The sequence below is a fragment of the Lolium perenne genome, chromosome 2, assembly GCF_019359855.2.
Source record: "Lolium perenne isolate Kyuss_39 chromosome 2, Kyuss_2.0, whole genome shotgun sequence".
In the NCBI taxonomy this organism is placed as follows: Eukaryota; Viridiplantae; Streptophyta; class Magnoliopsida; order Poales; family Poaceae; genus Lolium; species Lolium perenne.
The window spans coordinates 120136694-120151475 of record NC_067245.2 but is presented as its reverse complement, the minus strand read 5'-3'; the positions used below and the strand labels follow the sequence as shown (position 1 = coordinate 120151475).

Below are 14782 nucleotides of genomic sequence, written 5' to 3'. Positions count from 1 at the left end.
TGCGACAGCTGCCTTGGATGAGCACAAAGCTGCACAAGCTTCTCGTGACGAAGGAATCCTCAAGCGTTTGAAGTCGCAAAGTCGACGTACTCTGAGTAATATTATCAATCCCTTTTATTTCATCGCACTTCCTGTTTCTTGGTTGTTGACTGATGTCTTGTCTCGTGTGGCAGCCCAAACAAACCAGGATTTTGATCTGGATAATCCTGTCAACGATCCTCTCCTTGACGCACTTTCTCTTCTGGAGTTTCACGGGCGCGAAATTCGTGAAGGCGTGGCAAATGCTAATGCAGGATTGTCAGCGTTGTTCCCTTATTTCTTCCCGAAGAAAGAAGAACCCGCAACTTTCCTTAACCTCGCCAAGATGTTTAATGCTTCGGAAGACCTGGGATTGAAGATGCGTCAGGAGAATATGAAGGTTGCTATCGAGAGTACTGTTGCCCTGGTTGCTGACAGCCAACAGACGCTTGATTGGATGAAGGTTGGCGACACCAGATAGAGCAACAAGATGGAGGTCGCTGATCAAGGCGGCCAAGCCCAACACGAAGAAGATCTTGGCGTATCTGGGGATCAAGCCAGCTTCAACTCCTAGCTCCTCGAGGCCGGAGGTCTAGTTGCATGCCTCTGTTTTTCTTTCTGTTTCTTTTGCTTCTGTCGCCAAAGTAGTCATTTGGCGACACGTACTTTCTTAACTCCACTGTAATGCCCTTGTAATTATTCCAAGAGATTAATGAAGACTTCTATCTTTGCTTGTTATTTGATGTTGTTTTGTTTATTTTTCAGTTGATATTTGATAACTATACTCCATCTTCTGCTCCTTCCAATGTTTCGCCTTCTTCTTCCCGCGCGAGGAAAGCTTTTGGTGATACCGCTCCTGTCGACGATACCTTGTCGCAAGAACTGGATGAACTTCGGCAACAACTTCAGTATGCGAAGAAGCAAACACTTGTGATGATGGAGCAATCTCGTAAGTCATCTGAAGCCGAAAAAATTGCTCTTCAACAAGCTCGCGAGGCCGTAGCTGCTAAGGAAATTGCTGCTTCCGAGGCTGAAAAGGCGACTATTCGAGAAAATTTCATGCTCGAATTAATGAATGAAGCCAGTGTAGATATGTCGGGTATGCCTGTTTCATCCTCTGATATCTTCCGTCTTCATGCTACTGTCTTTTAAAGGTTTCCACTTCTTTGTTTTGATAGGTGCCTTTACTGATGCTGCTGCCGAAGAAGAGAGGGTAAATGCTAGGACAACCCTCCTTGTTAATCTTTCCCTGGACCATGGTTCTCTGTTTTGGGCTACCCCGGAGAGGACCCGCCAAATTGTCAGATTTCAAGATCGCGCCTCTCAAACTCGCGATTTCCTTGACTTCTGTACCAAGTCCTTGTCCATGGTTTACAACTCCATGTTTCCTCGGAACGTCCAACCAAAAACTCTTCCTGAATTGATGGAAAGGTTCAAGGATGCGCACAGTATCCATGATTTTGTCAAAGCTCAATTGGTAGCTGGCGCTAGATTTGCTCTTATCATGCTCCAGATCTGCCACTCGAAGCTTGACCTTACCCAGGTTGTCGAGAAGGTTCATCAAAAGGTAAAACGTCGGAGAGTTGGTATTGACAGGATTAACACAAAGGTTACGCCTATAGCCGAAGAAATGATTGAGGACCTGCTTCGGATGGATGCCGACTTTTTTGCCGATGGCCATTATGCCGATTTTCTTGGTGCCGCTCCTGAGGAAAACAGAATTACTCTTGATGACATATTGAATCAAGACTAGTTATTTTCTTCTTGTAGATATTTCTTCTTTGTAATCCATGACTATATTGTAAAGCAATCATTATATTTCTCTGTTTGTTTAGCCCCCGAGTGTTTCGGTGACTCTTTACTATATTTGTATGTTTGCGAGGTTTTGAACCAAGGCATTTATATTTTTAAGGCGAATATGATCCCCCGAGCTTTTTATTGAGTACTATTTTGTATTTTTGTTTACTCACGAGGTATCTGAATACCAAGGCAAGGTTTTTCTTTTGTCGATGAACTATATTGAAATTCGTCGGAGCAAAGACTTTGGTCATGTCGATAAAGAAGAAAAGTTATATTGTCACTATCTTTATTATATTGCAGCACCGCGAGCCCGCCTCATTAAAAACCTTCTCCGGCCCCACTCGGTGCCCCGAAAAAGGAAAAGAGTGCGTCTGAAAACTCGCGGGCGTTTCAGTACATTGAAGCTTTACAAAGACTATATTTTGACTCTAGGCGTAAAACGCCTAAGTTGCGCCACGTTCCGGGGTTTGGCTCCTCCACCCCTGTCTTCTTGTCCTTTATTCTGTATGCTCCTCCTCCGATTACTTCCGTGACGATGTAAGGGCCAAGCCACGGTGACTCGAGTTTTTCATGACTTTTTTGCGTGAGTCGAAGGACTAGGTCTCCCACCTGAAAAGATCTTGGCCGCAATCGTCGGCTGTGGTAATTTTTCAAGTCCTGCTGATATTTAGTTACCCGAGATAATACTTCATCTCGCGCTTCATCAAGTGCATCGACGTCATCTTCTAGCGCTCTTCTCGACGTTTCTTCATCATATTCGGCGACACGTGGAGAGTTGTGCTCTATCTCGATTGGTATCGTCTGCTCCGTGAACCAGGAAAACGGAGTTTCTGCGTTCGTGTTTGGTGTTGTTCGGATGCTCCACAACACGCTTGGTAGTTCTTCTGGCCAGGTATGTCGAGCTTTTTCCAGTGGTCCTAACAAGCGCTTCTTGATGCCATTGCAGATGATACCATTGGCTTTCTCGACTTGCCCATTGGTTTGAGGATGTGCAACTGACGCAAAGTTCAGCTTGATACCCACCTCTTCGCAATAATCTTTGAATTCATGGGATGTGAAGTTATCGCCGTTGTACGTGACGATGCTATGGGGCACTCCAAATCTGAAGACGAGGCCTTTTACGAATTTTACTGCGGATGCTCCATCTGGTGAATTTATCGGCTTCGCTTCTATCCACTTTGTAAACTTATCGACGGCTACTAGCATGTACTCCTTTCCTCCTGGCCAGGATTTGTGTAACTTACCCACCATATCAAGTCCCCATTGAGCAAAGGGCCAAGACAATGGTATTGGTGCTAGCTCGCTGCTGGAGAGTGAGGTTTTGCGGCGAACCTTTGACATGCGTCGCAAGTTCTTACTATGTCCTTGGCGTCCTCGATTGCTGTCAACCAAAGAATCCTGCCCGAAAACCTTGGCTGCGATAGCTCGACTACTTGCGTGGTGGCCACATATTCCTTCGTGTACATCCTTCAGGATTATTCTTCCTTCTTCGGGTGTAACGCACCTTTGCAAAACGCCTGAAATACTTCGCTTATACAATTCTCCCTTGACCACCGTAAAAGCTTTGGAGCGTCGAATTACTCGCCTTGCTTCAACTGGATCATCGGGTATTTCTTTCCTCATGATGTATGATATGTACGGCTGCATCCACGGTATCTGTATCACCATGACCAAGTCCTGATCCTCTTCTTCGTCCTCTTGCTTTTCCTTGGCAGCCTCCGAGGGTTTCTTCTCCTTCTTTTTTGACTTTGTTGGCTTAGTGGATCTCTCTGTTATCTCTTCCCGTAATACACCTGGCGGGACCGGAAGGCACTGTGACCCGATGTTTGCAAGAACGTCGGCTTCGTCGTTGCTCAACCTGCTAATATGATTTACTTCGCATCCATCGAATAACTTCTCAAGCTCGTTGTACACCTCCTTGTATGCCATCATGCTATCATTGATTGCATCACATTGGTTCATAACTTGCTGAGCCACCAACTGTGAGTCGCCAAAGATTTTTAATCGAGTTGCTCCGCAGGCTTTCGCCATCTTCATCCCGTGTATGAGAGCCTCATATTCTGCTTCATTGTTAGATGCGTTAAGGAACGTCATCCGGAGGATGTACTTCAATTTGTCGCCTTCAGGTGATATGAGTACTACTCCTGCGCCAGCTCCTTCTAGTCTCTTGGACCCATCAAAGTTCATGGTCCAAGTTCTCGATAAATCTGGAGGTCCTGTATTTTGCAACTCCATCCATTCTGCGATGAAGTCTGGCAGTATTTGCGACTTTATTGCTTTTCTTTTTTCATACGTGATGTCCCGAGGGGAAAGTTCTATTCCCCAAAGGGAGACACGACCCGTAGCTTCGGGTTATTCAAGATATTTGACAAGGGAGCTTCATTGACCACTATGATCGGGTGTGCCGAAAAATAGTGGCGCAATTTTCGTGCTGTCGTGAACACTCCATATGCTAGCTTTTGGTACCGAGGGTACCTTTGTTTTGAAGGTGACAAGACTTCGCTCCACGAAGTATACTGGCCGCTGCACTCCATGGATTTTCCCTTCTTCCTCTCTTTCGACAACTAATACTGTGCTAACCACTTGGGGCGTGGCTGCAATATACAGCAGGAGAGGTTCCTTTTCCTTTGGAGCCACCAGGATTGGTGGTGTCGAGATTTTTCGCTTCAGATCCTCGAAAGCTCTGTCGGCCTCTTCGTTCCACTGGAATTTATCTCCTTGTTTTATCAGCGCATAAAATGGTAACGCTTTTTCTCCTAACCTGGCGACGAACCTGCTCAAAGCTGCGACTCGCCCAGTTAGCTGCTGTATTTCTTTCAACTTTGTTGGCTTTCTCATTGTTACTATGGCTTGTATTTTGTCGGGATTTGCTTCAATCCCTCTTGCCGAAACTAGAAACCCCGAAGTTCTCCCGCTGGGACGCCAAAAGAACACTTCGTCGGGTTCGGGGCTTTGAGGCAGAATTTGTCGAGGTTGTCAATAGTTTCTTTGAGAGCCTCGATCAATGTTGTCCCCTTTTTTGATGTTATGACGACATCATCGATGTATACTTGCACGTTTTTCCCGATCTGTGTTGCTAAACACTTCTGCATCATCCTTTGATATGTTGCTCCCGCATTTTTTAGACCAAAGGGCATTGTCTTGTAGCAAAACACGCCGTAAGGTGTAATAAACGCTGTCTTGGCTTCATCATCTTCTTTTAATCTGATCTGGTTATAACCAGAGTATGCATCCAAGAAGGAAAGACGTTCGCAACCTGCCGTGGAGTCGATAATTTGATCGATCCTTGGGAGGGGAAAGTGATCCTTAGGACAATGTTTATTGAGACACGTAAAGTCGACGCACATGCGAAGGACTGTCGTGTTTTTCTTCGGCACCATCACCGGGTTAGCTACCCATGTGGCTTACTGTAGATATTTCTCTGATAAAACCAGCTTCTTCGAGTCGATTTATTTCTGAAAGCATGGCTTTGCGGTTTGGTTCCGAAAAACGCCGCAAAGGTTGTCTGATTGGTTTCGCTGTTGGATCCAAATTTAGGTGGTGCTCGGCAAGTTCCCTGGGTACTCCTGGCATGTCAGCTGGACACCATGCAAAGATTTTCCAGTTCTCACGGAGGAACTTGACGAGCGCGCTTTCCTATGCGATATCCATATCGTTTGCGATAGATGTCGTCTTTTTTGGATCTGTCGGGTGAATCGCACCTCCTTAGAATTTTTCTCTGTGTTGAAAGTTGATTCTTTATTTGGCCTTCCAGCGTCTGGCAAGACGTCGTAATCAGTCATGCTTTTTGACGCCAAGTACTCGCTTGCATCCCGAAAGTTTCGCCAACTTTGTGAAAATCCTTGTCGCACTTATCGGCTAAGGCAAAGCTTCCCTTGACTGTGATTGGTCCTCTTGGTCCGGGCAACCTCCACAACAGGTATGTATAGTGTGGTACCGCCATAAATCTAGCATATGCTGGTCGTCCCAACAGAGCGTGGTATTGTGATGGAAAATCCACGACTTCAAATTCGAGCTTCTCGATTCTATAATTTTCTCGGGTCCCAAATTGAACATCGAGATTGATTTTTCCCAATGGATAACTTGGTTTCTCTGGTGTGATGCCGTGGAACCTTGTGTCTGTTGGTTTCAAGTTTGCTAAGGATATGTTCATCTTCCTCAATGTATCTGCATACATGAGGTTCAAGCTGCTGCCGCCGTCTATGAACACTCGAGAGACATCAAATCCTGCGATAATCGCCGGCGAGAATAAGTGCTGACTGCCCTGGTCGAGGAACTTGCTGCGGATGATCTGCTATTGTGAAGCCGATATCTTGTCCTGACCAATTAAGGTACTAAACTGATGGTGGAGGCATTTTCTCGCCATAAACACCTGTCGAGAGATTACTATTTGAGCTCTATTGGACGGCCTTCCCTTCTGGAACATCGACACTGCTCCGTTGGAGTTAGGATCAACATAGGGTGGTGGTGCAGGTGCTGCCGCTATTCTTAGCTGGTGTCGATTGTCCTCTGTAATCGCGGGAGGTGGGGGTAGATGAACCTCGCTCCTAGGCTCCCGAGGGTTTCTCTGTGCTGCTCGAGCGTGAGCATTTTCTGCGTATCTGAACATTGCCTGAAAATTTCGACAGTCTTCTGCAGGTGCCCCGACTGTCTTTTCCCGTTCTTGTCGAGGAAGAAGTGCATCTGGCACGGTCCGTTCAGCATTTCCTCGGGGGACACGAAAGGTCTTGGAAACCTCGGCCCACTATTTTGCCTGTTGCGTGAATCATCCCTATTATCACCTCGCTGTTCACTGCTTCTCTGGTAATCATCTCTGTTGCCTCCTGTATTTGTCCGAAAACCTGCCGAAATTTGTCCTGGAGCGTCGTAGTTCTGGTACGTCCGAGGAAATCTTCGCCTCGGTTGATAGTTTCGACCACGGTCCTCCTCTGGCGACCTGTGTCATTTGTTGTGGACGGCGTCTTCTCCATCTGCCCATTTATTTGCTATCTCCATTAACGCGGATACTGTCCTTGGATTGGTCCTTCCCAAATCCTCGACAAAGTCTCCACGCCTGACTCCTGCGACAAACGCATCTATTGCTCTCTCGTCAGATATGTTTTCTGCCGAGTTTTTGATGATATTCCACCTCTGGATGTACTTTCTCATTGGCTCATCTGGCTTTTGTCGACACGCTCTCAACTCCTAATGATGCGGGTTTTTTGCACGTGGATCTGAAGTTCTTGACGAACACGTCCTCGAAACTTTCCCAGCTGTCGATGGATCCTGGAGCGAGTTTCTTTATCCATGATCGTGCGGCACCACTCAGGTGCACCTGGATGCTTTGCATGGCTGTTGCCCTAGTTCCTCCTGTCAGCTTCACCGTCTCCAGATAGTCGACTAGCCAATCCTCTGGATCTTGAAGGCCGTCGAATTTCTTGAAATTATCGGGTAACTTGAATCCTGAGGGGACTCGCGTTTTTCGGACTCTCCTCGTGAAGCATGGTAAGCCGCACATATCTTCGTCGTTAAGTTCTGGGGATTGCCGATGATCCCTTCTGCTTTGCCGCGCTCTGTCGACTCTTGCTTGTGCTGCTGTGTCTCTTGCTCCACTTGGCCCTTCAGGTGCTGCCGCTGTTGCTGCTGCGGGTCGCGGACTATTTTGCCTTGCCACTCCTTCGGGAGGCGTTGATATAAACGCTGTCCCCATAGCTCCAACTCCTGCTACCGCCATATTGTACAGTGTTTCCCTTGGGTCACCCGGAGGTGGTTTAGATGCAAGGATAAAAGCATGTGTCGCCATATACCCAGCCTCTGGTGTCTTAGGGATGATGTTTCCTCTTGTATCTATCGACATAAAGGACATGTCGAGGTTTTGAACCAAGTGTTCTCTTTCCGCTTCGGGTATGTGTTGCAGTCTTGACCTTGCTCTGTTCCGCGCCTCCCGATGGCTATCACCCGTAGTTCTAGATTGTCGACTTAGATCTGCCCTTCTCCTGCTGGATGCAGAAGCTGCCTCCTTTCTCCTGTTCAACTCAGCTGTCTGTTTTTCCAATTCCCTGGCAGCTCGTGCGAGCCTATATTGATATGCTTGCAATTCTTCTGGTGTGGCTGTGGTAGCCATTGGTTCTGTGCCGTTCATAGCTCTCGCAGCTCTGTCCCACGCTGCTTGTGAAAGTTGAACTCTATCTCGCGGCTCTGGCCCGACGTATTTGTTGCCCAAGCCTTGTCGCAGATTGGAGGGATCGACGTATGGATTTCCCAAACTGTCGAAAGCCTCAGATGTCTCTTCTTGATCTTCAATGGCGTAAATCTGATGATACTTTGTACTCAGATCTACGTTGGGTTTGGTGACATCATCGTTGAGATTGATGAAGACCTTGCCCACTGTGAGAGATTTGTCGATGAAGTCATGACTGTCGACATCGCTTGAGCCATCGCTTATATACGAGTCCGCAGATGACTCAAACGATATGTCGTTGAAGATCTTGGCGAGTTTCTCTCTTGCTCTGATGCTGACGTAGCGTGTCGCCGAGGTTTCTTCTTCTCCTGACTCGTTTGTCGATGCATAGCTTGAAAAATTGGAATCGGCCACTGATGATCCCGACGAAATCGGAATCTCGACACGATACGATCCTTCCTTCTCGACGCGAAAGTGGAACCTTCCGAACGTCATCTCCATGGGCTCCGCCAGATACGCATATGCATCCAAACGGGAGGGTGGGTGAGGAACAAAATCGACAAGACCAGTAGCGATCTGTTTACCTCGATCCATTGTGTTGCTTGCGGTTGACGATGTCGAAGATCTTGAGCGTGCCATCGAGATCAGCTCCTTACGCCTCTAATTCCCACAGACGGCGCCAATTGACAAGGGATTGACTTGTCAATGCCTATGGATTGTAGGCTAGGGTTTAGTTAGAAGTAGAGGGCAAGTAGATCTCGAAGGTTTCAGCCGAAAAGTACTCGACGACTATGAAAACTAGGGTTTGCAGACAATGATTCGATTGATTCTTCGTCCCTCGACTCCCCCTTTATATAGGAGGTGGAGCCGAGGGATTCGTGCTATACAAATTTACAGAGTCCGGGACGGTTTCTAACTCATCTCGCCAGATTACAAACAACACTCCCTATTACAACTCTATCTTTCCTTAGTAAATCTTGGGCTCCCGAATCTTCTTATTCTTCGGGTATTGGGCCTCCAGTAAACCCCGGGTACTATCTTCGGCAGGCCCATTTGGCATGCCTATGTCACTAATCAACCCTTAAATTTGCCGGTAGATATGCAACCCCAACCTTAATTTGTTTGTCTGGAATCCAATTCCGATTAAATTGGATAAGTTGCATCGCCACATCATCTTTGCCATGTCATGCATGCATACCATATCATGAGCATGCCGATTCTTCTGTCGTAGTAGTAAGATTTGCATCCGATGTGTGTTCCAGCATTTGCTTCTTCCCGGATAGGATCGCGAAGTGGTGTTGTGAGATACGACAAGTTCTTCTGCAGCTTTTCACAGGCGAGCCCACCCCTTCACCTATTTTACTTTTACATGCTCTTTTGATCTATTGCTATCCTTATGTTGCGATTCTGTTGTGTCACGTGTCCTATCCACCTGTTACCTATATGTCCGAGATACACCTCCTCGCCCTACCTATTGTTTGTTGTTTGCCAGCTTTGCGAGTCGTAGGCGTGTTTAGGATCTGTTGTTTATCTCGATCTGTTACCGGGATATGTTGGGTTGTTGGGAGGTTAGCACATGCTATATCTTTTGTTGGAGATAATCACACTTTACTTTATTGTTAACAACTAAAATTGTAAGCAGAGGCATCTGTGAGCCCCTTTGCGAAAGCATCGGAACTTTGACTCGCTAATGTCCCCTAGGACCCGAGTTCTTGTTATCTGTTCCGAGATTGAGCGCTCTACCCATGCGTGGGGACGTTTATTGGGACCCCCCCCTCACCCATTACCTTTTCTCAAGTCAGTTGAAAAGGGGGCCACAACCTTGGTTTTATTTGGCGCATGCATGTTTATATACTGTTGCCTTCGGGTGTTTACTTCCTGTTGCCTTCGGGTGTTTATATTCTGTACTGTACCTTGCGGGACGTTTAGCGAAGCGTGTGGTTTGCACGCCTAGCCGCCGGCGCAAACCTCTGAGTCCGTATCGGAGTACGGCCGGACTTCGTCACGGGTAGCTTAGTTGGGTGGCCCCCCTAGACTTTCTTGTTGAACTGGGAACGGTCTTGTTGTGAGACATCCACCTGTCGTAAGTGGGTCGAGCATGCCTATGGTTACATTTGGGCAACCCCTGCAGGGTGTACATCTTATCGATAAGCCGTGTCCGCGGTTATGGACGACTTGGAATTGTATAGCTTGATCATAGAACAACTTACACCTTATTTCCTGTTGTTAATAATTTGCTAATAAAACCCTTTTAAAAGTGTGTGTGTGCCTTTGCAATACCTCTTGGCGAAGGGGGATCGCATTGGCTGGGTTATGTTTGTGTACTATTTATCTGTTACCTTGTGCGCTCTCTTATCTTATCTGATTAGACGGATGTTGTAGCGTGTCTCTATTGGTTATAGTATTGCTGCCGCTAAACCTACCATATAGCCCCCGGCGATATATATATTATACTCGCCTGGCGAGCATAGCCATTTCTAGTCTCGCTAAGTACGTGCCGGAGTTCGTTCCTTGGTACTTACTCTCGCCTTTTCCCCTTTCTCTTTTGCTTCCTCCCTTTTGTCGGCAACCGATGGCCCGACTTTGACAGGTACAAGTTGACGACGTTAGCAAGGTTACCCTTCCGGCTTGGCCTGGGCAGGGTTATGGACGCCACTGGTTATCTTCAGGACTCTTAGTCCAATTTGTATCTTGTCCGTACTCGGACGTATTCGATCTTCTGTATGATTCGGATCTTTGTATTGTATATTTGTATCTTGACTCGTTGGAGTCGTTGTAATATATGTATCTTGTGGGCTCTATTGTAATCCTGTTGTAATGTTACCGCTCGTGTTAATTCCTCTGGCATCACGTGTGTGATCCGTCGCGCACGTCGTGTCGGAGGGCGTCTCTGAATCGATATCGTGCGGATTTCGGCGGGTTCGCTGGAATCCTCAGGATACCGGTTCCGGGGCGTCACAAGTTGGTATCAGAGCTCAGGTTGACGGTACCTCACAAGTTGGTATCAGAGCTCAGGTTGACGGTACCCCACTAGTCCAGCCTGTAGGATAACCTTGCCAACGGACGTTGTTGTGTCTAGTGTCAAAACCTATTTTCTAAAATTCGTTGGATAGTTCTGATTAGATCTGATTTTTCTCCTTACCTCTATTCTTTCTCATCTTATCTTCGCGAGTTTTGAGTCTTCTCTCTTATCTGAGTTCTCTGAGTCTTAGGTCTCTACGCGGGTTGGACGAACTTTGCCCCTCACCTATTAGGTCCGATCTTCGGAGGACCCGACGGAAGCTCATCATCAATAGCGGAACAACGACTTCTTGTTAGTGGTGTCGACCGATCAGCATGGAGCAAGAACTCTTGTTAGTGGTGTCGAGGAGATCAACACTTCGCCAGAAGAAGGTTCCACCTCGAGGTCGGGTGATTGTCAACATGGTACAAGAAGACTCGATAGTTTAACCAACTCCCCCTTGGCTTGACGTGGAACCTCGGGGCGAGGTTCCTTGTTAGTGGTGTCGATTGTAACGGCCCAGGGTAGATTTGCTTGTGTTTTTATTTTGTGCATCATCATGGCATCATGCATGCATCACATCCATGTTTTAACAAAATAAAATTATTTTTATTAAACCCTATTTTGTTGTTCAAACTCCTCCCCTCTTTTATTTCAAATTATACCCATCCTTTCTCTGTTTAATTTCACAACTAAAATCTATTTACAAATGGTTTTGAAAACAAACAAACAAAAACAAAACAGTTTTAAAATAAAAATAAAAAGGGAGCAGACCTCCCAACCGGCCAGGCCTGGGAAGGCCCAGCCGGCAGCCCTCTCCCTCTCTTCCCCGGTGGCCCATCTCTCTCTTTGGCCTCCCTCCTTTCCTCTCTCCTGCGGCCTGGCCCAGCCCGCCTGGACCGAAACGGTACGCCACCGTCACTGCTGTCGTCTTCCCTTTCCAGGTCACGAGAGAACGAGAACGGCGTGAGGCCGTGGTCCTCCATCGCCAACCACCGCGCCCACCTTCACCTGCTCCTCCCTCCCCTCTTAAATCCCATCCGCACAGAAGCAAACCCTAGCCTTCCCCTCTTCCTCCCCTCGGCGCCGCCAACCCTCTTCTCCTTTTCTCTTTCTCTGTGAGCACCACCGTGAGCTCCTCCACGGTGTTTCATCGTCTCTAGCCTCCCCGCACCAAGCCAACGCTACCGTTCGACGCGCCTCGTCTCCAGGATCCTCCTCACGCAAGGAATCGAAGCGGGGTGACTTCAATCGCGCGGGAGCTCGCCGTTTCTGTCTCCAAGTCCGGCGAGAAACCGTCGATTTCCGGCCGCCGTGGTCCTCCTACGTCACCGGCGACCACACCACAGACTTCCTGGTAACATGGCGCATCTCCTGGACACCTTCTGCCCCTTCATTGCTTCCGGTTTCTTCTCCTCACCGTGATGCCCGACGCCTCCCTTGCAGCCGCTTGCCGCCGGCAGCCTTCCGGCGAGTCCCCGACTACGCCACCACCTCCGCTTGGTCCGCGCCGACGAGGCGACCCCGACGCCCCACCGCGCGCATCCGGGGGCCCTCCGCAACGCCGGCGCGCATCCTCGCCACCCCGCGGTGACCGCTGATACGTCTCCAACGTATCTATAATTTCCGATGTTCCATGCTTGTTTTATGACAATACCAACATGTTTTGCTCACACTTTATATCATTTTCATGCATTTTCCGGAACTAACCTATTAACAAGATGCCACAGTGCCAGTTCCTGTTTTCTGCTGTTTTTGGTTCCAGAAAGGCTGTTCGGGCAATATTCTCGGAATTGGACGAAATCAACGCCAAACCTCCTATTTTTCCCGGAAGCGTCCAGAACACCGAAGAAGAGTCGGAGAGGGGCCAGGGGGCCACCACACCACATGGCGGCGCGGGCCAGGCCTAGGCCGCGCCGGCCTAGGGTGTGGCGCCTCCAGGTGCCCCCCTGCGCCGCCTCTTCGCCTATAAAAGCCCTTTCGACCTAAAAACGCAGTACCAATTGACGAAACTCCAGAAAGACTCCAGGGGCGCCGCCGCCATCGCGAAACTCCAATTCGGGGGACAGAACTCTGTTTCGGCACCCTGCCGGGACGGGGAATTGCCCCCGGAGCCATCTCCACCGCCGTCTTCACCGCCATCTTCACCGCCATCGCTGCCTCCATGATGAGGAGGGAGTAATCCACCTCCTTGGCTGCGCGGCCCTGTGGTGTGGGGCCCCCGTGCCGCCTCTTGACCTGCCCTTCCGCCTATAAAAAGTCTCCGTGACGAAACCCCCAGTACCGAGAGCCACGATACGGAAAACCTTCCAGAGACGCCGCCGCCGCCGATCCCATCTCGGGGGATCCAGGAGATCGCCTCCGGCACCCTGCCGGAGAGGGGAATCATCTCCCGGAGGACTCTACGCCGCCATGGTCGCCTCCGGTGTGATGTGTGAGTAGTCTACCCCTGGACTATGGGTCCATAGCAGTAGCTAGATGGTTGTCTTCTCCCCATTGTGCTATCATTGTCGGATCTTGTGAGCTGCCTAACATGATCAAGATCATCTATCTGTAATTCTATATGTTGCGTTTGTTGGGATCCGATGAATAGAGAATACTTGTTATGTTGATTATCAAAGTTATGCTTATGTGTTGTTTATGATCTTGCATGCTCTCCGTTACTAGTAGATGCTCTGGCCAAGTAGATGCTTGTAACTCCAAGAGGGAGTACTTATGCTCGATAGTGGGTTCATGCCTGCATTGACACCGGGACAAGGATGAGAAAGTTCTAAGGTTGTGTTGTGCTGTTGCCACTAGGGATAAAACATTAGTGCTATGTTCAAGGATGTAGTCACTAGTTACATTACGCACCATACTTAATGCAATTGTCTGTTGTTAGCAACTTAATACTGGAGGGGGTTCGGATGATAACCTGAAGGTGGACTTTTTAGGCATAGATGCAGTTGGATGACGGTCTATGTACTTTGTCATAATGCCCAATTAAATCTCACTATACTCATCATTATATGTATGTGCATGGTCATGCTCTCTTTATTTGTCAATTGCCCAACTGTAATTTGTTCACCCAACATGCTGTTCGTCTTATGGGAGAGACACCTCTAGTGAACTGTGGACCCCGGTCCAATTCTCTTTACTGAAATACAATCCCATCGCAATACTGTTCTACTGTTTTCTGCAAACAATCATCTTCCACACAATACGGTTAACTCTTTGTTACAGCAAGCCGGTGAGATTGACAACCTCACTGTTTCGTTGGGGCAAAGTACTTTGGTTGTGTTGTGCAGGTTCCACGTTGGCGCCGGAATCACTGGTGTTGCGCCGCACTACATCTCGCCGCCATCAACCTTCAACGTGCTTCTTGACTCCTACTGGTCCGATTAAACCTTGGTTTCTTGCGAGGAAACTTGCCGCTGTGCGCATCACACCTTCCTCTTGGGGTTCCCAACGGACGTGCCAACCACACGCATCAAGCAAATTTCTGGCGCCGTTGCCGGGGAGATCAAGACACGCTGCAAGGGGAGTCTCCACTTCTCAATCTCTTTACTTTGTTTTTGTCTTGCTTAGTTTTATTTACTACTTTGTTTGCTGCACTAAATCAAAATACAAAAAATTAGTTGCTAGTTTTACTTTATTTGCTATCTTGTTTGCTATATCTAAAACACAAAAAATTAGTTTACTTGCATTTACTTTATCTAGTTTGTTTTATTTACTGTTGCTAAAATGGCCAACGCTGAAAACACTAAGTTGTGTGACTTCACAACCACAAATAATAATGATTTCTTATGCACACCTATTGCTCC

General features: G+C 47.9%; 1 long non-coding RNA gene across 1 annotated transcript in view; it reads left to right on the top strand.

Moving 5' to 3' along the window:
• The window catches only part of LOC139835204 (uncharacterized), a 116694-nt gene extending 105893 nt beyond the window's left edge, over window positions 1–10801 (top strand). The window contains exon 2 of the long non-coding RNA XR_011750955.1: window positions 10569–10801. This is a non-coding gene — a long non-coding RNA (uncharacterized lncRNA). The remainder of the gene's footprint in view (window positions 1–10568) is intronic.
• The last annotated feature ends 3981 nt before the right edge of the window (window positions 10802–14782 follow it).